The 23,444-nt window shown below is 34.7% G+C and overlaps 1 long non-coding RNA gene and 1 pseudogene across 19 annotated transcripts; both read left to right on the forward strand.

Moving 5' to 3' along the window:
• Positions 1-214: 214 nt before the first annotated feature.
• LOC147382186 (salutaridine reductase-like) lies at positions 215-2,176 on the forward strand (annotated as a pseudogene).
• A 10,092-nt stretch (positions 2,177-12,268) lies between these two features.
• LOC147382187 (uncharacterized) lies at positions 12,269-18,087 on the forward strand. 19 transcript variants are annotated; one of them, XR_015173934.1, is made up of 11 exons: positions 12,285-12,498; positions 12,941-13,007; positions 13,099-13,910; positions 14,016-14,099; positions 14,190-14,237; positions 15,371-15,579; positions 16,182-16,310; positions 16,460-16,704; positions 16,857-16,915; positions 17,018-17,189; positions 17,640-18,087. It is a non-coding gene; the product is annotated as an uncharacterized LOC147382187 (long non-coding RNA). The 19 variants fall into 19 exon arrangements; XR_015173937.1 differs by having other exon boundaries at positions 12,323-12,498; positions 13,099-13,163; XR_015173928.1 differs by having other exon boundaries at positions 12,282-12,498; positions 14,016-14,237.
• The last annotated feature ends 5,357 nt before the right edge of the window (positions 18,088-23,444 follow it).

Genomic DNA, 23,444 nt, shown 5'->3' on the forward strand with positions numbered 1-23,444 from the left:
GTTTTGTGGCTCTGCACAAGAGTAGTTCAGAAAATTATCTTCATCGGTACTTTGTGAAAAAGCACCAAAATGATTTCAAAGTAAAATAGTTCTCTCTAGAAGCTATTTATCCAAGCATCCTTATCATGCTTCTGACTCCCTACAAGAGTCAGAAGCACTTAGAAAAGTAAATCCACAGATAGCTTCTCTCACCAACTTGTTTAGCATTTCTTCAATGGGTTCAAAGGATCTTGACCTTTCTTCCTCCTCAACCAGGTGAAGTGTCATCTCTCTCTCTCTCTCTAAAATGATGGGTGGGGTGGTGTTGTGTAGATGGTGGTCGAAGGAGACAGTTGCAGTGGTTACTGGAGGAAACAAAGGGATTGGATTTGCTTTGGTGAAGAGGTTGGCAAAGCTAGGGTTGACCGTCATCCTTACTTGTAGAGATGTGTCGAGGGGACACAACGCTGTTGACTTACTCAGATCTCGAGGTCTCAACGTGGAATTTTTCGTCTTGATTTGATGGATTCATCTTCTATCCACGCCTTTGTTTCGTGGTTCAGCGAAGCTTATGGAGCGTTGGATATTCTCGTAACTCACTCTCTCTCATACCATCTTCACCTAAAGTCAAGGCCCTTTTTTTTTTTTTTTTAATGATCTCTAAGTGAAATTTGGAATTTTTCTTTTTTAATTATCCGACAGACTTAATTGTTGTATTTTTATTACAAAAACTCTCTTGGAGTTCTGACAACTCTAAGGAAACTTTATTTTATGGAGTTTATTATTCAACAAACTTTGAAATGGGGTTCCACATCATAAAATTAAAACCGATGCATTAATTTGTTACTCAACTTACCTTGGAGTGGATTGCATCAATTTGTAGCATCCAAAAACATAATCCGATGTCATAGGGTCATAAAGCACAAAATTCTAAGAACTTCGAAAAAAATTCGGAAAGATAGCTTTCACCGTTGAATTTTAGATTTAAAATTCAAATAATTTTGTAATTTTTTTTTGTTTAGTTAAAAAAACTAATCCAGTCCATGAAATTTAGAAGGCTGAGGTGTTATTTTGCTAATGTGACAATCTATGTAAGAATCCAACATCCCTTAGAAGGGTGGGAGTGCGTTTAAGTAAGTCACATTAGCCTAACTCTCTCAAATGTTCAAGAAAATTTAGAGAGATATGGCTTTATCACTATAAAATATATTTAGAGTGATTATATTGCCACACCAACTTTTGCTAATGGCACCCCAATTCATATTTAAATTACCAAAGTATATCTTAGGATTCCGATAGTAAAAGTTGGTATGGCAATAAATGCTCTCTATATTTATTATTGGTTGTGTTTGGTATTACTTTTGTAACTTCTAGACAAGATTTTCTATTATATACGTTTGTGCATTTTGCATATCGGATTGAGTTTTAAGATCAATGTTGAATCTAAACGATTTTTCATTTTTAATTGAAAAATCTCCTTAGATGAATAATGCCGCAGTCTCATTTAATGAGATAAACGAGAATTCGGTGGAGCACGCTGAAACCGTTGTCAAAACTAACTTCTATGGACCGAAGCTCCTGACACAATCCCTTCTACCTCTGTTTCATCGATCCAACTCCATAAGTCGAATACTTAACATCAGCTCACGGTTGGGCTTATTAAATGTAAGTTGAACAACATTTTCTTCTACATTTATATGGGTAATTTTGATGATAAAATTTGGTTAACTTGTAAAACATTGGTTTCTTTGAATGTAGAAGGTGAGCAACCCAATAGTGAAGGGGATATTGGAAGATGAAGAAAAGCTATCGAAGGAGCGTATTGAGTTTGTAGTGAGTCGGTTCCTTAAAGACGTGAAGATCGGTGTATGGAAAGAGGAAGGGTGGCCGATGGTCTGGACCGATTACTCAGTATCAAAACTTGCACTCAATGCGTATTCAAGACTTCTTGCAAAGCGTTACGAGGGAAATGGTTTAAGTGTAAATTGTTTTTGCCCTGGATTCACTCAAACCTCAATGACCCGTGGCAAAGGCAATCACACGGCCGATACTGCAGCTGATATCGGAGCCATGATAGTCCTGCTTCCACCTGATAAGCTCCCTACTAGAAGATTCTACATTGGTTCTAATCCTTACTTATATTCTAAATTGTAGAATTATAATCCTTAAGATTTAAATCCCCATTAGGAGCCACCTTCAGGGATTTATCCCAGAAATTAACTAGTGCATGTTAGGGGAAGATATTGCAAGTGCCCCGAGGATTAGTTGGATATTATAAGAGACCTTAAAATCCAATAATTCTGATTTAATTGTCATAAGGATATGTGACATTCTTGAATGTTGGATCCCAACTGTTAATTCGGAATTCCTATTCACCGAATTTGAACAACTATTTTTTGTTCTAATTGTATCAAATATTGTTATAAGAGGCCTTAAAAAAATATGCTTTTTTCAAGTGCAATGATTTTCTATCACCCCCTCTAACACAGGCCTCCACAAAAGGATAGATTGCACCCAAAAGGATTTGGATTGCGACGTTTAATTTTCATGTATTGCAATTGCACCCACAATCCCAGTGACTTTATCTATTGAAAGGTGTAATACAAAATTCTGCAATTATAATATTTTTAATAGGATCAAAGATTGAAGTGTGTAGATTTCAAAAATTAAGAATGCAAGAAAATTAAGAACGAGAAAATTAAAAGAAAAAAAAAATGATAAGTAAAGAGTTATAAAATTATAAAATAAAATAAAACTGGAGGGGGAGGGGGTAGAAAGATTCTTGAATAAGATTAAAAGAAAGAAAAAAAAAAAACAAAAGATAAAATCTTAGAATCACACCAAGATTGATGGAGAACTCACAACAACCACCTCTATTTAAAAAAAAAAAACTTATTCCTTATCCATCAAACTATCTTTCAATAAATCTTAAATACAATTTATGTATAATGAAAATTAATCTAAGAATCTTAATAAAACCAGAGTACCAAATAAAGAAAAAAAATAGAACTCTCATTTTTTGCAACTTAATATCTCCAAAAAAATTTAGCCTATAAACTTAAATAAAAGATATGTTAAAATTACCAAATTACCTCCAAACATTTGTACTATGACCATTGATCAATAAAAAATGAAAAAAAAGCCTAAAAACACGCACACAGACAAAATAATAATAAATAAACCTCTTCTCTTCAAATGTTGATGTCCCCATCACTAGACCTATATTTGAAGATCAGGTTATGAGGCAAAAGGAGTTAAAATTGAATTCCACCCAAGGATTTGAATATAACCGTGCAAGCCCTCGCCCAACCCAGCTTGGCAGGCAGGATAGGGTCGGGTGGGGCATGGGTCTTCCCTTTTGAGGGCTGGCCCGAACCGAAACCTAATTCAAATAGTCCTGCCCTTGATTTTTTTCCCAAAACCTTTCATCTTAAAGCTCTTCAATCTCTATGGTAAATTGTTTTTAATATACTGAACCTTAGTAAGCTTAGCTTCTACTTGCCTAAGGCACCTGACAATATCACTACTCTTTCAAAAAGCTGCCCCATATAAGATGGGAGCTGGTATTTCCTCCAATGTTCTTTTATAACATCCTAATTAAAGAAGTTTCTTGTAACACATTAAAGATACAATCGCCATTTACAAGAGGAAAAAAAAAAAAACACTAGTTTCTCAGATCACTGTGGGCGAATAGATGTACAACACAAAATTATGTTTCTTCTCACTGTTTTCAAGATCAATTTGGAGAACCATTGAAGAACAAGAAAAGAACAATATGCGTATGTGACTTCCCATGTAATCTGTTTCTCAGTGTGTCGATGAAGTTGATGAGAGATAAACACATGACGTTAACCATCAAAGAAGAATTAGAAAAAACGAAACAATATGGTGTGGGAGATAAAACATACTAGTATGGCTATGCCCATCCCCATTACCCCAATGGATTGCCTGGATTTATGATACTAATAAGCTTTGGAAATGGTTTACCATGTACGGATATCTAACTTGGTTGGATTTGATAATTTCTGTACTGACCAGGAGGAAAGATCCCATTGAAGCAGCTAATTCTGTAGAACAATTCACATGCATTTACACCAATAATGTCATAGGTGTAGACACCTAGAAATTGCACAACCAAAGAGCCCGAGAATTGAGAGATTGACAAAGAGCTAGAAATGGAAAAAAATAGAATAGAGATAGAAAATTGAAAATTCTCATTGCCCACGTTGCCCTCAAATCGAGTCAACTCAACTTGACTCGGTTCAATTCACTCATTAATTCACCATTCATTCACCTAAATACATCCAATCAAAGCCCAAATCGAATCAACTCAACTCAACTCGACACAATCCAACCTTTCATAAACACCAACACAATTGGCCCCCACTTTATCATATCTCATCAAGATATCAAATTCAATGTACATTGACCCCATTTATCCTAGCCCTACACATGTCCAATCATCAACATCATTACACATTTCACACCATTCATCCTAGCCCTACACATGTCCAGACTTAATCCCTCTTAAAATCACTTCCACCCACCTTAACAAATCTATCCCAATTTCTTCTCTCAAGTACCATACCTACTTCCATCAATCACACTCCCACCACCTATTCAAAAACTAGCCCTCCAGTCTCCTTCTACAACCTCAAATTCTCTAAAATGAAAGGCCCCCAAAACCAGTCCTCCATCATGTCCGATCTCCATTACCACCACCACCAACATTGACCAAACCGTCTCTCAGTCCCTCCACGTGTCTCTCTTAGGTCTCGAGCTCGATTCAGATTCAGAGACCAACGTGAACCAATAATGTAAATAATTCGAGAAAATTGGAAGAACTTATTGGTGACTGAGGCACGGAGAAGTCGCTGTCTTTAAAACCAATTTCACCTCCTTAGGATTGAATCCTCAGTGCAATCGGTTCCAGGCGCTTGATTTCCAAGATTCAACAGTCACTGTCTGCTAACCGTGCACTCGAAAATAACAGATCTACGGCGAACTTGATTAGATCGAACTCTTTACAAGCAGTAAGATTCGTATCGGAGAAGAAGAAAGATCAGAGAGAGTTTGTAATACACATTTTCTGTACTTGAACAAAAAAGGAACAAACTTATTTTATAAACAATAAGCCATCGGTCCATAACAGACGCAACGGTTCACAATTGTAGTTTAAATGGTAAAAAACAAATCAATGGTTGAGATTAAATAAAGAAATGGTCAAGCCACAGATTTAGTGAGAGAAGAACTACCTTGTTTGTATGAGACAAGATTGATCAGGTGGATACGGAAGAAAAGTAATGAGGATATGAAGAGGTTGACCAAGAAATATAAGATCGATTCTCCAACTCATATGTTCCAACTCTTTAGCAAAACTAATACTCTATATCATCAAGAGTTCTCTTTTGCTAACAAGCTTCAAGTTTCATCAAACAATCAAATATCTTGTCTTTCAATTGTGCTCCTTGTAAGAATGGCCATTGTTTCACTGCCGGATTCCCTCAATGCTTCTCTAGTTCACATCTAATTAAATGAAGCCTTTGAAATCATTTATTTCATCGACACAAAAATGAATGCCGCAAATCTCCGTAACAAAGCTAAATGGATGATGGCCAAATATATATTGAAGTATAACAAATGCATTAAATCTTCAGTAAAGAAACATTGTTCTGAAGTCGTTATGAGATCCATGGATGGAAGTACAATGTCGACGGACCAAGAGGTCAAATTGATGTCGAATTTTTCATTATCAATTTTTTTTTCACCAGGCCGTAACTGTCAAATTAGTGAAGGATGGGAGAAGTTTGACAACTCTAAGTCGTCAAATCTAGGAACATCATCTAAAATCAATTTCCCCTCCTTAGGATTGAATCCTCAGTGCAATCGGTTCCAAGCGCTTTGTTTCCAAGATTCAAAAGTCACTGTCTGCTAACCGTGCACTCAGAAATAGCGAAATAGCAGATCTACGGCGAACTCGATAGATTGAACTCTTTACAAGTAGCAAGATTTGTATTGGAGAAGAAGAAATCCTGAAATCTGCACCCCCATGTGCGTGCATCGTATGTGCACACGCGCACTAAGGTTTTCCGATAGGTTGGCCCCAAACTCAATGGACTGCAGTTCCACAGTGCCTTGGGCCCCCATGTGGGCGCGAGGTCCAGTCTCTATCTCTCTCACACTCAAGCATTAAAAAGAGAAGGATCATAAATAAGTTGAGAACTTCCTTGTATTTACCTAATGTGGGAGTAAAGAAAGAAGAGATGTTTTTACAACTTTCAAAACTAATAAAGTAAAGTAAAATAAAAAAGGAAAAAGAAAAGAGGTCTTTTATGTTTCACCAAAAAAGGAAAGTACTACTTTTTACAAGAAAACATTCAAGAAGTCTTGAGTTCAAAACTTATCCTCAACAATAAATGAAATATTATATGAAAATTAAACTATGAATTTTACAAAATTATCTTCCTCTCAAGAGAACCTCAAGAGAGAGAGAGAGAGATGGCGTCAAATATTATTGAATTTGTATTATGTGGTAAAAGGGCTTTTTTTTTTTTTTTATAAATATAATTAAGAGAGTTACTATTCTTTGTTGGGGTGAAGTGGATTGAATTTAAATATTATTATTTGTTTTGTTGTTTCAATTTTGGTTATTGTTTCTCTGTATTTTCAAATTAAATTGATTCTATTGCCACACCAATTTCATATCTAATAAATAATACCAAAGAGCACTCATCTTGGGTGGTGTTAGTAAAAAAGTTGGTGTGGCAATAGAAGCTATCTCATTTTTTCTTACCCGGCTTCTTCAACCTAAAGATTCTATGGAACCTTCAGACCTCACGAATAAGAAGTAAAGAAACCTTTATTTTATTTTATTTGCTAAGTTCATGGGAATATGAATTCTTTTAGAAAATGAATTCAATGGAAAATAAAATTCATTATTTCATTGCACCTATAAAGGAAAGTGTTAACAAACACATCAGGAGGTGAGAAAATCATTTCCAAGGGCAGGAAGATATTTCCTTGTTTTAGTGTAGAAAATTACTTTGAAATAGAAAATGAAATCTAAGGAAAATGAGGAATCACACGGGTGATAGAGGGACTTTTTTCTAAATCCACTGATCTTTGGGTGGTAACTTAACAATTGTCCAGATTTTGACGATTATATATTAAGAAAGAAAAAGTTTATTAACTGGATTATGAAGTTAATTCCCAAAAGTAGTTAAAAGGGGTATTAAGAAAGAAATTTCTTTAAGTAATTTTCCCTTAAGTGATTATTATTTCACATATTTTTGTATTGTGATTAACAAATGATTTGAATTAAAGGAAGAAGAGTCGTGCTGGAGTGACTCAGCAGGGGGACACCTTCATGTGGTGGCGCATGCATGTCCATAGATGCGTATTACTTGTACCTCAGAGAAACACATCTACGGGCATACGCATGCCACATATCAAGATGTTCCCCATGTGTCCCCCATTGAGGAGGGGTCACACTCTAGCATTAATCTTAAAAGAATTCAAATATTTTTAGAAACCCGTATGCATGTCATGTGGAGCACTCAATAGAAAATATATGGATCAATATAATCTTTTCCTAGAGTGTTGCTGGATTTGAAACACAGCTGGTATTCCAGGACTGACTATGTGGGATCTACTCAAATACTGGATATTAATTATCTAAATAGATAAGAGTGATGATTTTTGAACTCAACGTGATAGCCGGACTCAAAAACTCACCCACGTGTCATGCACAAAGAACTGTAGATTCTTTCATTCGGGATACACAAAACCTGCCATCTGTAGTTCTGTATCCCAAGGGTACTGTTGTGTGTCCTGAGTGAAAGAATTTAAGGTTCTTTGTGCATGACACGTCAATGAGTTTTTGAGTCTGGCTGTCAGGTTGAGTTCAAAAATTAATTCTGCGTGTTTTCGCATAACAAGATTTTACCAACTAAGCTAGCTGACACGTAGTTTTCAAGCACCATCCGTACCCTAAGTAAAAGAATAATTATGATTCCTTATAAATAAAGGTTATTAGATCATGTCAAAAAACCAAACAACAAAGAGACAAAAATCACATATAAGGATTTACGTGATTCGGCAGTGTTAACTTGTTAGTAATATATTAAAATTAACAACAGTGTGCTCATCTTGGTTGTGAATTCCAAATTAAGCCGTGCTTCTTGATTTACTAGTACATGTGTTGAGTGGGCCGTGCATGTACCCATGGAGTAGTCCTGTCGGATATGGCTGGAACATGGGTTGTGGTAAGCCCAATTATGGTCCGGTCTGCTATCATCGGGGAAATCATGTTCCAAAAAAGATAAAAAAAAATTAAAATTACAAATCGAAAAAAAAAAAGAAGAGAAAATTTCAGGACTATTTCATGAATCAATGAAAAAGTGCGGAAACATTAAAGATTTTTGTGAAATTTTTTTAATTTTCTTCAACTCTACAAACTCTTAAATTTCCTTCCTTGAAGAAATCCTAATAAAAATAATTTTTTGTAATAATAACTATTTAGATTTTAATAACTGGTTCATGAGGATCAATGATTTGTATGGTTGAACCATTGGTTCATTCTGGTGGGTCTGGTGTTTACATTGCTTAAAACCCTTTAGAACCATCTCACGCAAGTAAACTTTGAAGTACTACTTCAAAATTCTGGTGAAATCCTTGTCTTTGATTGATGCGTGCCACGAAATTATCCTCATGCCTATAAAGATATTTGTTCTTAAATATTTAGACTAATGATAAACTGACTCGCTAAACTGATGCTCTTGATGTGGCATGTGGACATAACCATAGATCTTTTTCCTTGTGTATATCCCAACGAAAAATATCTATGGTTTTGTGCATTGTCATGTCAAGAGTGTTAGTCAACCACATCAGTTTATCGCGACTCAAATATTTAAGATACCTCCCACTATGTGAAAATACCTTTAATTCGAAGGCCTAAAACCGTCGAATTTTTCACAATTCGACAGCCTAACTCGTTGAAATTGATTGTCAGATTGGGCTATGTCGAAAACAAAATTGACGGCTATAAGCCATATAAATTATTTTCTTCAACTTTGAAAACTGTCGAAAAACTAAATTCGACGGCTTTGAACAGTTGAAATCACTAAATTCTATGGCTTTGGACCGTTGAAAAACCTAAATTCGACGTCTTGGAGCCATTGAATCTGGCATTAAATCATAAATTCGACAGCTTTGAGCCATTGAATTACTGTAATAGAGGCTATTTCTTTGTCCCCAAATGTCAAATGTCTTCAACTTGTACCTGCTAAAAAATCATATCCCCTCCACATCTACATTTCATCCACATCCACATCCACATCCACATCCACATCTCATCCTATCCATACTAATCAAAGAAAAATAAAACTAATCAAATTACTGTAAAACCCAATCAAAGACTATTTCTTTATGTGCCCAAATGCCAAATGTCTTTAACCTATACCGCCAAAAAATCACATATCCACATCTACATCCTATCCACTCCCATCCATATCCACATCCCATCCATTCTCATCTATATCCACATCCACATATACATCTCATCCATTCACATCCCATCCATGCTAATCAAAGAATAATAAGACTTTAAAAAAAAGATTTAACATTTTACAAAAAAATTTCACTTATCTAAGTAATATAAGTCAAAGTAATATGTGAAAATGTGTTACATAAAAGTTAACAAAACACGAATCTCTCAAAAGACATGACAGTGACTCATAGGCCATCTAATCACTTCACTATAGAGAATATCAAGTAAAGTCTCCTGGGGTCTATCTCTATCCATTAGCTTGGTCGAAGAGTCAATGATCTCATCGATACAAATTAAATAATACTTCTTATCTGGCTTCTCAGGATCTATTAGTTCTCCTTTGGTGTAGATCACATTCCTTCAAAAGTTCATCAATAAGTATACCCTGCCATTATTCAATGATGATAATAGTTCTGATACTGATCACCTCCTTGCCTATTAGGAATTGTGGAATCCGATGTCCCCTATAAAATAAAATTAATGTTTATGATTAAATATTTAATCCATCATTTATATGAATTAAATATTAATGAAAAATTAATTGAAGAATCTCAAAAGTTAGAGTATTTTTACATCTTACTTGAGCAGAAGGACCTTCAATTTCAAATGTAGATGATTTTTTCTTCTTATACTTGTTTTTTTTTTTTTTTTTTTTTTTTTTTTTTTTTTTTTTTTTTTTTTTTTAATCTTTCATTATTATATGAACTAGTTGAGTTAAGTGAATCATGTCACTTTCAAACTTATCCGTATAATTCCGACTTTGAGTTGTATAACGTAATAAAATTTTTGAAACTCCACCCCCATACCTCTTACTATGCTATTTTCCTTTTTTTCCAAATACCTATGTACAACTATGATTAATATAATATATGCAAATAGAAAATTAAAATTAAATAATATAAGTCATACATACAATGGAAATAAAATCATGGTCAATATATTTATGGGCAGAGTTAGGATCTTCTTTGATAAGATTGTTTAATTGATCTTACAAAACAATGAAAATATTAAGATGATAAGTAATTTAAAATAAATAAATAAAAATTTGACCAAAAAAATGATATCACTTATGAGGGATTTGGCCAGCTCAGGAGTGAGAGCACTACCATCACTCCTCGTATGACTATCGATGAAGAGTTATGTCCTTATGGGTTGCCGACCACCTGTCTTATGTTTTTTCTGTTTAAATAAAAAATAAAAGAAACCCATTACACTTAGAACAGAACTCCAAATCTTAGCAAACTAAATTGGAAAAGAAAAGAAACCCAGCAGTGATTGTTTTTTGTAACTTCCCACGTAGCACATTGCCCTTTGATGTCTAAAATATCCCCTACGCCCTAGTTTAGGAATGAGGCAAACATTTCTTTAAGATTTACACAAACATGCTAGTGAGCTTCTTGGCACAATTCAAAGCCCAATTCCCACACGTGACCACAATTGTGAACTCAAGGCAACCTCGACCATTGAACTCGTTCAAAACTTAATTCCAAAAATCCTAGAATTAAGCAATGCAAATTATCATACTAGTTAAGGGTTGCACTAGCTAGGCCACTGGTAATGCACCTCACCATAAACCCCTCCCTTTACTGGCTAATTCCTAGGACCAACACCCAAATTATTGGGGAAGGAAACATGAATGATGAATCCTCTATCTTGAGCCACTAGCCTACAATGTACAATTTTTCTAAATCCCTCATAGCTAGCTTGTAAAACTGTCTAGAGAAAAACTAGAAAAAAAAATAAAAGCACTCATTATCAAAATTAATAACAGCTCATCAAAATCAGGGGAAAAAAATAGATGGAGAAAAAAAAAAAAACAACTAATTCACTCATTTTTATTAAATTCAACCCCGTATAAGCCCTTTACAGCTATCCAACAAAAGATAAACCTTTCGACCATTAAACACAGATTATAAGCAATGTATCAAATTGAAACTCCAATTCTAGAGACTATTATATAAACCACACAAGCAAATCAAAATTACTAAATATGCTGCAAAACAACTCTATTAATAACCAAAGCATGAATCAAAGTTCCACCTCAATAACAGAGGATAATCCAAATAAGATGTCTTAGCAACCATCTTATGCTTTTTCATTTTGTAAATTTAGATTTGTATTTGTAAGTGTTTGTATCAGCAGCAGCATACTTATTTGCATCGAAGCCTTATCACAAATACTTAAATGTGTCTGCATATGGTCGAGAATGAGGCGTTACAATAATATGATGGCCATTGTTAAGGCTTGAGTTATTTTTATATGTTCAGTTTGTAGTAATTGGGTTCCCTCCCTGCTAGGGGTGTAGACCAAAAGATAAAAATCTATTAGATGAAGTCCTCATTTATGAAAAACGTCGGATCCTCTCTAAGTATCCTTACTGATGGCATGTCCACGTTGAAGGTCTTCTCTAATATTTTTGTAAATCAGAAATACCTCCCTTAACTTATGACTTCTCTTTGAGACTACCATAAATGACCTAAATGCCATCATTTTCAACGTCTAGCTGATTTTCTCCCCAAAACCAGTCATCTTCAACCTCAACGTGAAGTTTTTCATTCTCTTCTTCTACTTTAGGCTGAAACTTAAGATCTCATCTTTTTCAATCTTCAAGCCACGAGAACAAGACTGACTTTTGGAGAAGCGGAAGTTATATGGACTTTTGGGTAAAAAAATCACTACAAGAAAAATCAGCTAGAGCAACAACTTTTAGTCACGGTCAAAATTTGACCGTTGTCATAGTCTTTATTTTACCCCCATCTCGCTGACTCACCACTCTATGTGTTTAAATTCTCTCAAACCACTCTATCTGTTTAACCGTCAATCTCTAATCTCTGACAAAGCCTTACTTCTCTCTCTCCCTCACGAAAGCAATGTTCTCAAAAACTTCGAATCAAAAGCATCAAGAGTCGAAAATCAGAGGTAGAAGGAAGATGAAGAAGAATCAAAACCATTTGCTAGATCTATAATTCTAGGTAAAAATCTAAACATGATTTTACTTTTCTTCATCCAAAAGTTTCGGATTTCAGCTTCAATGGCGTTTTTTTTATTCTCTCATTCTCTCCCGATCTTCTTGGTTGTTCGGATCGTAGTGGTACGAACTCTTTAATTTTTGTTTTTCCTCTTATGATTTCTAATTTATTCATGAAGTTTGTGTTTTCTTCTGAGATTTCAAGCACTGGTTTATGGCTTTGTACTTAAATTTAAGAAATTCTATATTAAATCCCTCTACTAGATCAGTAAATAGTTGGAATGTTTGTGACAAAGTTTGAGAGCTTTTGTGAATCCCATTTTGTTGGTCAAGTCCTACAAGGAAATGGTGATTCTAGGGTTTGGTAATGGTCGTCTTGGGTGTTTTAGGTATTTTTTTTGTGATTGATTATCTTATGGTGTTCTGTGTCTGTGATTTCTCCTTAGGTTTGAAGCATTGTAGGTTCGTCTCTTCGTTTTGGATATTTTGAAGGATTTATTTTGTTGATTTGAGGTAGTTTTAGATTTTTTTTCAAGTAACAAAGATTCTTTTTCGAAAATTTTAAGTAATTTTAATTTGATTTATGTTTTTCTATCTTTTTCAGGGGGGGATGCTAAAATTTCTTGGTTTGTTCAACTATACAGTGGTTTTTGGTTCTATCTTTTCCAAGTCTGTATTCTATTTCATTATTTAAAATTCAAAACTCATTTCATGTCTAGATCTTTAAAATTAAATTTCAGATTTTTTTTAGGTTAAAGTTGTGTGATACAGCTCCAAACCTCCTTAGAGATCCATAAAACAACCCACTTCAAAGCATTTTTTGATTTCTGAGTTATAGCAAAAGTGAACTCATATGTTCACACACATTCTTGAACGTGTATATCTGAATTCCAATGTTTTGTGCATTTCCTATTTTTATTCAATGTTAGTGTGGCAACATTGATGTGTTACAATTTCAATATCCGACTACTATATTAGAAACATTACAGACAGACCCTAAAGCACCCATAGGGCTTGGAGAGACTTGCACTGCTTAACTGCTTTTTAGAAATTTGAGATATAAAATTCCTACATTGCTTCACAACTTCGATACCCATTCCCATGAAATTTCAATACATTCTAACAAATTCAACATACTTGGATTTGAAAGTTTTAGACCTATTAATTTAAGTCATCTTTTTGAATTATAATTAGGAATGTTGGAATTTTTTACACCATCTGTTGTGTTGAAAATACTTAATGTGCTAATCATCTAAAATATCATTCATATGGATTCTACAAAGCTAGTATAAAAAAATAAGAACAGAGAGTATCTCTAAAATAACTTAAACCCAAAGATCAGATTGAATTAGCTTCTGAAAGCAGTCACCATCATCTCTATTGTCGTCATCATCTATGCCTTCTCCCAAAAATTAGGTTTGGCAACCATGAATCCTATTTTTTCTATTAACTCTTATCTTGAGTTATATCTTTTGTCAAGGCATATCTTAGGCCATATTTCTTCATTTTTCCCCCTTATAGATATGTCACTTACTTGAAAGAGGAGAAAACAATTTGGTATATTCACTTGCAATATGGTTATTTGTTGGATGGTAGACCCTTGAGGTAAGCACATGTTTCACTCTCTTTTGGGTTAAATGAGAATGCAACAACTTAATTTTCATATTGATTCTTTATTGGAGATTTTGTTTGCAGAGCATGCTTTGAGTCAGAAAGTATTGTTAGAAATGGTTGAACAATATGGTAAGAGAAATTACATTTTTTTGGATTTGGTACTATTGATTTGGGGATTCTCTCTTTGATTTTATTGTTGAACCCACAATAAAATATTTGTCTTATTTAAGCCAATTTCTTGGTTGGATTATCTTTGATTTTTGATAACAATTAAAATTTTGTCATGTTTATTTCAATTTCTTAGTTGGATTGTCTTTGATTTTGGATAACAATGAAACTTTAGTCATGTTGGTTTTAGTTTCTTAGTTAGATTATCTTTGATTTTGAATATAATTGTGTGAAGGATTTTTGTTTTAGGTCAATTTCATGGTTTGTGAAATTTGATATGAAGTTATTCTGATGTATAATTTTGTACAAGTGTATACTAATCGTGGATGGTGTGTCGATGAAGCACTAGCCAAAATTTATTTGACTCCTATTGATCAAACCATATCAATCAGCTTTTTATTTTTTACTTTTGAACCCCTATTCCTAAATTCCCCAAACATGCTACTTTGATTTCATCTTGTCAATTTGGGGTTAAAAAATTCCAAGATTAGACCCATTGAACAATGGTTCTGTAGGATACCCTGCTTTTGCACCTTCCACTAAGTGATCATAAACATGTGGAAGTGCATCTCACTGTTTTAATGAATTTTGTATTTAGTCGTTAATTTCGATAGCTTTGGGGTGGTTTGGTTTGGTTTGGAACAAGTTGCGGTTCGGTTCTGGGTTACAAAAATGGAGAACCGATCATTGTCTTGCTTCTTTGTATTAAGTATTTCTTGTTAATTTGGTTGTAATTCTTGAATGCTTGTTTCCTCACTTTCTCAGTGGGGTTTACTACTCACTTTCTTGTGCATTCAGGTTGGATTTGTTTACTGTTGTGTTACACACATATTGCACCATTTTAGTGTAGTGTGGGAGTATCATGTTGTTTCTTTCATTCATTATATGAACTACGTATTGTATAAATTGTGGAATCCTTCACAAGGATTTAGTGGACTTGTTTTGGTCCAATGGTGGTGAAAGACAGTTCAATGGTTTGATTGATGATGATGCATGAATAGGGTATCTACACATTGTTTTATTTATTTTACAAATGGTCTTGTGATGTGCATATAATACAAATTAACGACTAAATACAAAATTCATTAAAACAGTGAGCCCCCTGACCAACACGGCAATTGGAGCAGAGTTGACCCATAGCTTCTCAACCAATGAGAACACTCTGAACTTTGGCACATAGCATGCATTGGACCCCCAAGAGTAAGAGGCTTACTCTTAGATATGAAAGGTGCTGGTGGTGGGAATGGGTTGGGTGTGGATGAGTAAGAGGCTTCCATCTTAGTACGGTAGAAAGCAATAAAAGGTAGGTAGAAGGACAAAGCTATTAGTTTTTATGTATGAATGATGACATTCATCTTAGTTTTTATTTATGCACCATCTTGGTTAAATTTTAAATAAAGGACTGATCCAGTGATGGGCATAAGCATCTCTTTGTCGAGTCCAGATTATTATTTATGGTAGATTTTTTTTTTTTTTTTTTTTTTAATTTTTATTTCTGGTTGTCACAGGCTGTCCAATCCTGAAAGCTGTGTGTGATAAGAATAATTCATAATTCCACTTGCATTTTGCAGCATAAATGCATCTGTCAATTATCAGTTTCACATTTTTCTTGCTTTTCTTGTTAGCCCACTCTTTCATGTGTATTCTCATTTGTTATGGTTCTCTATTTTTTCAATTTTCCCCCCCTTTTGTTGGTATCTCTGGGAGAATCCCCACCTTAGGTGAGACTATAACTCCCCCTGGGAGTTGTGCTATCCTCCATCACTACTCATTCCTATTGGTGTATTTTGTTGTTGACATGGATTTTGTCAGATGCTCATGCTTGTCATGCTCCATGTAGTGTTTAATTTAATTTTCTTAATAGTGTCTGACTTTTTGTTGTCTTCCTATTTTACTTTATTATAGAATGAGAGACTTCAATACCAAATGGAATATTAGGAATCGATAAAGAAGCTCAGGGAACAATGGGTGATAAATCAGCAAAAATGTGACGATAGAACTAGAGTTGGACCCAAAGATGAACGCTTGGATATGGTATGTATCAGAGTGGTTTGGACACTTTCATGCCCACCTTTTTTTTTTGTCTCTAGTTGCTTGAAATATAACTCACCTAGTCATGTGGCTTGTTGGGATCCATAGACAATACTGCTGATCTAATCATGTGGCTTGGTTGGGATCCATAGACGTCTTGGAAGTTGATGCCACACATGGTCATTGGGCCTATAAGAAGATGGGTCGAGTGGCTGGTTTTTAGTGAGGATGATCACACCACCATCTCATGCTCCAATTGCTTTCCCCCCAAAGGCAATGGCACCCACATCACCATCTCCCATGGCGTCCACACCATGGAATTGAAACAGGCAAAACTCGATATTCCAACTCTCCAAAGACAGGCCAGCTCCAATGCCTTGTAGAAGATCTAGCCGAGGTATTGCCATCTTCTTTGGCCTCCTTCTTGAGTTGCTCATTTATTTGATATATCACTACTAGTTACAATCTTTCATAGAATTGGAATCATCCATATAAATATTGCTATAAATTGAAGGATAGTCTGACTCTTTCTTCTTGTGATTATGGAAGGTTAATTTGGTTAACAATGGTCCTGTCACGGTGCAGCTTGATTCATCACAACCATTCAAGTGAGTATATGCCAATCACTAGAAAATCATGGAGCTGCATTTCTTTATTAATTATGGATCTAATACGAATAGCTTTTGAGGTTCAATAGTTTCCCATTTCAGGTTATATTGGAGAGTCTGAGGATGTTGGACAATAGATTCTCGTGCGGTATCAATTGATGGACATGAAAATGTACCTGCCAACAACGTGAATGCCTTGACGAAAGCTGTTGCTAATCAGCCCGTGTCTGTTGCCATTGACGCTGATGGTTCTCACTTCAAATTTTACTCCGAGGTATTTCGCTTAAGAATTTGAGTAGAAAGATTCTATTACAACACCAACTTTTGCTAACGCCACCCCAATTCATGTGTAAATCACCAAAGACTAACACATATTTAGGGTGGTGTTAGCAAAAGTTGTGTGGCAATAGAAGCTCTCTTTAACTATCTACAAAATTATCACAGTGGTAATTTCTACACCATTATAGCATTAATGTCTTGGTATATTGGTTTGGTTTGTATCATTCTACCCTATCTAAGGGTGTTAATGGGCCAAGTTTGGACTAGATGTAAGGCCATTCTAGCCCATCCAGTAAGGGTCAGAGTCTTACCTTTTTGTTGTTAATTCTAAAAACCAATCTTGGCCCATTTATCTAAACAGCCTAAAAATTTAGCTTAAAGAGGGTATGGCCTCAATCTTTTGAATTTAATTTATATGCATGGATCGACTTGACTATGATCACAGGGCGTATTCACGGGAGATTGTGGTAAAAAACTAGATCATGGGGTGGCGATCAAGTATTGGATAGTAAAGAACTCATGGGGACCAGAATGGGGTGAGAAAGGTTACATAAGAATGCAGCGCGGCATAGCCGATGAAGAGGGAATATGTGGTATAGCCACGGATGCTTCATATCCTATCAAGACCTCAACAAAGGCAACTAATTAGTTGTAATTACTCCATGTCCATTAATTTTTGTAATTACTCCATGTCCATTGCATATTTGTAATTTTTGCAATGAACTCTGGTAGAGTGGGCATTTGGGTCTTTTCATATGGGTAAATGGTAATTGGGGTCAAGGTCACCAATTTCAAAATGTAGGGGTATCTCCAATATTCTGCAATACATGAGGGGGCTGGTGTAAAATTAATTGTTTTTTTCTTCAAAAACCTTTACAGCGACGGCCAAAGGCGTAGCTAAAGAGTAAATTTTTTTTTTAAATGATACCCTATAGCGACGGTCAATAGCGGCTGTCGCTATAAATCATGTATATGAATAGTTGGAGCGATGGGACTATTAGTAACTACTACCGACGGTCTCCCTGGCCGTCGCTACATGCTTTTTGTGACGGTATTTTCCCCTATAACGACCGTCACGACCGTTGCTATAGCCCTGTTTTACTGTAGTGAATCAAGGATTACTATAAGATATTGAGGACAAGAAAATTGAAGATTCTATCTCCTTCTAACATCAAGAATCAGATTACGATTTTTGGTGGGAGAAGAATAGATTTCCATAGAAAAATAAATGATATTTTCCAACGCGTTAAAAGATAATAGATTGAAGAAGAGGTTGAATAAGTTAAAAATGATGCATCTTCTTGGTGTTGAGCTTGAAAATGGTATATTTTCTAGGTAAAAAATAAGAAGATTTTGACTTAAGGTTGAAGACAAGATCATTTACGTCATCTTCTTTTTGTCTGTGATACAAGACCAAGGTCAAGGGGAATGACATCAGTTTGAAAACATGAGGATTAATATCTAATATTGACAAAAACGCAGTGGCAGGAAGGTTGGTTGAGTGAGCAGGAAGGTTCTTAGGACGCGTTAATGACATTGATTAAATAGAAATTTATATAATATACAATTCATATGGACCAAAATACATCCAAAAAATAATATAAAATGCATAGTCCTTGTTATATATGTAACAAGAAGAAGACGACTTGCTTGTTCAACCAAAAGAAAGGCATGTGGAGAATCATTCAAGCTTGAATGTGACATCCAATGATCACAATTATTCTTCTCCAATTCCTTTGATTGGCTTATATACAGCTGCGGCCACCTCGGTATGTTTTCTATTTATGATTTTTGATCTGTTGTATGGACTGCGTTCTAGGAAGTCATGGATACCATGTCGATTCTTCTCACTCAATTCCCTTACCCTCACACTTCTTGCAATAGCTACAAAACTCCCTGTAGATCTCACCACTTCCATGCCTTCTGCTCAAGATCAACTATCTAAACTTACTGGCACTGTCTTTATATGCATCTCCATGGGGTTTTTCTTCCCTTCAGTTGGAACCCAGACTCACTATGAACGTCTTTCCAACATGGCCTCCCTGACCATCTATGTAATAGCCGTTGTTGTCAATGTTGCCATACAAATGGCTACTAGGGTCATCTTTGTGTTCATTGTAGAACATGTCATAATCCTGTCTTGTATGGTGCTTTTGCTACTTGCATTATGGGATTCTACTTTTAGATTTCATTTTGGTTCTGATATTTACCTTAATGCTGTTAAAGAACAACTGGAAAAGGGTGACCCACGAAGTTCGGAGAACGAATGTATGATTAATCGAATGAAACTGTTTTATGTGTCTAGTTATGGAAACAACCCTCAATTGTTTATCTGTGATTCTGCACCTGCTACGACTATGAGCGTGATTCCCATACTTTGCACGGTGGTTCTGTCACAAGCTGCAATTAGATCCCTCATTCTTAACAATATGATGGAGTTTGGTTATGGAGTTTCGGATTATAAATGGTCAATATGGATGGTGGTTGTCACTCAGGGTCTTACCATAACGATAGGTTGTATAGCAATTGCCTTTAGATCGCTTACTGTGATAGGCAACATTGACCCTGAAGCAAAACATTACGTAAGAGGGCCGAATGGATATTATGTCCCTATTATAGCAAAGTTAAAAGCCTTAAGGCTAATTGTGAATATGAATTTTGGCCTTATTGTTTGGTTATCAGAGCATATATTTGTAAACCTATTGCCTTTTTGCGTGGCTACGTTGGCAATAAATGTGATGAGAGTCAGTAAAAAATGCTTTAGTAAACAGAGAAATGGTGAAACCACAGATTTAGTGAGACAAGGATTCTATTTGTCTGGAAACAGATTGATCAGGTGGATACAGAAGAAAAGTGAGGAGGATGTGAACAGGTTGATCGAGAAACATAAAATTGATTCTCCAACTCATTTGTTACAACTCTTTTGCAAAATTACTCCATCTGAAGAGTCACTTACTAACAAGCTTCAAGTTTCATCAGAGAACCGAATATCTTGTCTTTCAGCTGTGCTCCTTGTAAGAATGGCCATTGTTTCACTTCCGGATTCCCTCAGTACTTCTCTAGTTCACACCCTAGATGAAGCCTTCGAAATCATTTATTTCATCGACAAGACAATGAGTGCTGGAAATCTCTGTAACAAAGCTAAATGGATGATGGCAAAATATATGTGGAAGAAAAATAAATGCATTAAATCTTCAGTAAAGAAACATTGTTCTGAAGTTGTTATGAGATCTATGGATGGAGGGTTTCAATCTCAATATCAATTGAAAGTATTAAATGATACACTTGGGACTATTGAAGAAATACCGTTGAAACCAGATATGATAAATTTTGTTGTACGTGATGATGTACATGCCATCAATGAATTTATCATCAAGTGCCGACCGTGCACATCAATCGACGAGTTATACAGTCACATCAAACAACTATTTGTGGACATGTTACAGTTTTTCTTCTCTCAACTCTCACATGCCATACTCAAGCATATTCTTGAGAGCCCCAATGAACAAAGCGAAGAAAGAGCAAGTTTTGCCTTGAAATTACTGAGCAAGGTTGCACCATTTGAGGACAAAGTTCATTGGTCATTTCCTATCGGAACTGGTATCACTAGCTTGATAACCCCTCATGGTCAATCCAGAGATGCTCACCGTATTGAACAATTGGAAAGCAATGCAGCCACGCATATTGCTCTTCAGATAGCTGAAGATCGTGAAATTCAAGAGCATGCTTGAACTTCATGGGATTCTAAAGGCAATAAAGGTATATCTTTTTTCTATTTGATTTAGTATCAGTTAGAATAATTTCTTCTTGTATAATGTGTCGAATGTATCATATGGACTGGAATGTATAGGTAATATAACGAAATAATTATATTATAACTTGTAATTTGGAATTGTGGATTATCTCTTCTTTAGGATTCACTAGTTACTGACATTTTACGTCAACAGATGAGGAAGAGGTGGAAGCCATGGATTTGGAATAGAAGATGCAATGATGTGACACAGACCCTTGTTATATTTCAATATTTTGTGTTTGTAATAGAGGATCTGTTGTTGTTTAAAGATTTTGTAATTCTCTATTGTAATGAATGAAAGGCTTGGTATTTAATGCTCAAGAATTGCGTATCCCGTCTAATAAACCATGTATCTAGAATCATTCAAGGAATCAAGGTACAAAAATTTGGGGTTTTGACAAGGATCTTCTCAGATTTTCTCGACTTCTAGTTTTCTCTGTTATATAATATTTATTGACAATTAAATTTGGTAAACGTGATTCCATCCCCTCAAAAAAATGAGAACGAGATATTGATAATGCATAGCAAGATATAAGTTGTTATTATTTCAATTCAAAGCTGAGTGCTGTTATATAATATTTAAGGAAATCAGAAGCTTGCTTAGAATCAGATTCATTCGGTAAGGTATCTACTAGGGGATCGTGAACATTATTGTGGTGCCAAAGAATGATGGGAAAGTAAGGGGATTGCATTGAGTATACCATCCCAAATAAAATATATCTGAAAGACAATTTTCCCCTACCAACAATTGACCGGCAAGTAAAGGTTGTTGTTAATGAATGAGCATTCATTATATAACTAGATCTCGTTGGCATTATAAAATCAAGAGAAGTCAGCATTTACCAAAGAGCAAGGAATGTTCTACTTCGAGTAATGTCATTCAAATTGAAGAATGCATTAACCACTTAACATAGGATGATGATGACCAAATTTTTTTAAGATATGCTTCGGACACTATGGAGGTCTATGTCGACTATTTTTGCATTTGAAAAAGGTGTATTATTTGCCCAAAACAGTGTCACTCACTGGTAAGAAACTAAATATATTTTGCTTGATTTACCATTTTTCTACTTAAAAATAGAAGGATAAAAATGTAATTTTCAACATCTTGTTTTTGGACTTCAATATCCCAAATAAATATAATATTGGGGGTGTATAAGTCTATTAAAAAGTGCCTCGCCTCGTCATCTTTACTAGTATAATGAGAGAAGTGGAGTTAAAGTGGTTCGACATCAAATTTTGGATCCCACCAATTGCCCCATCTTTACATTTTTGTTGTGATAATCTGAAGCTCTTTAGATGCTTCCATCACAATCGGAGATTTTTTTTCTTTGGGACTCACAAGAAAAAGATTTATGATTATTTAACAATCAGATTAGGGAGCGTCTGAAAAAAGAGTGTCAGATTATCATTAGTCTTACATTTTCTTTACAATCTTTCCTATTATAATGAGAGACAGTGGGGTAGAAAGTAGTTTGATGCCAAAATTCAAATTCCAAAAATAGTGCAATCTTAACATTTAAACTTAAAATAATTTGGGGTATTTGGATAAAAAACCTAGAAATTTATAATCGCATGCTCCTAGATTACGTTGATTAGTTTTTGAAAGTACAAAAATATCCATGTAATCTTTAATATCACATTTTTATTAATTTTTAAATTACAAATAAGTCCTTTAGATAAATGTTTGTTTGTACATGCAACTTTCTAGTTATAAATAATGAGAGAAGGCATAATTGATTTGGTTTGACTCCAAATTTTGGATCCCACAAATGCCCCCACTTTTACATTTAAATTTCATGTACTCAGGATCATTTTAATAAAAACCAAGACAATTGCAGCCCACACCACCTTCAAATCACGGTGGTTAATTCCCAAAACATATTTTCCAATAAGTTTGTGACTTTTATAATTAGCAATCTTGCTGATAAATTACCAATTATATTGTAAGTAATTTTAAAGGAACTTTTATAATTAGCTATCTCGTTGATAAATTATCAATAAGATCACAAATAACATTAAAGTCAAACACTTTTGCTATTTTTAATGGGTAGTTCATTGATATTTTATGGGAGATCATTGATTATAAAAGTAACGAGCTCACTGGAAAACATCTTTTGGGAATTAAAATGAATAGTGTATCGAAATCGGATTTTTTTCATATTTAGTGCACAAAATGGTAATTTACCTATTTAACAATTATCAACATATACATTGGTGTGTTATAAGTAAAAGTTTGGTGTATTAATAGAAACTCTCCAATACAAAGTTGTTTTTGTACTAAAATTTAGTTATTGAATATGAAGCATAGTTACAAAATTCTCAAAATATTCATAAAATTCTCCGAATTAAGTGTTAGAGGAAGAAATTATATTAGAACTTACTCAAGTAATTCATTTAATTCAATTCTCGATTTTTAAAGAAATTTCAACCTAGATTCAGCATTGAACTCATTGC

Source organism: Akebia trifoliata, chromosome 16 (assembly GCF_017979445.1).
Source record: "Akebia trifoliata isolate Shusen 1 chromosome 16, ASM1797944v1, whole genome shotgun sequence".
In the NCBI taxonomy this organism is placed as follows: Eukaryota; Viridiplantae; Streptophyta; class Magnoliopsida; order Ranunculales; family Lardizabalaceae; genus Akebia; species Akebia trifoliata.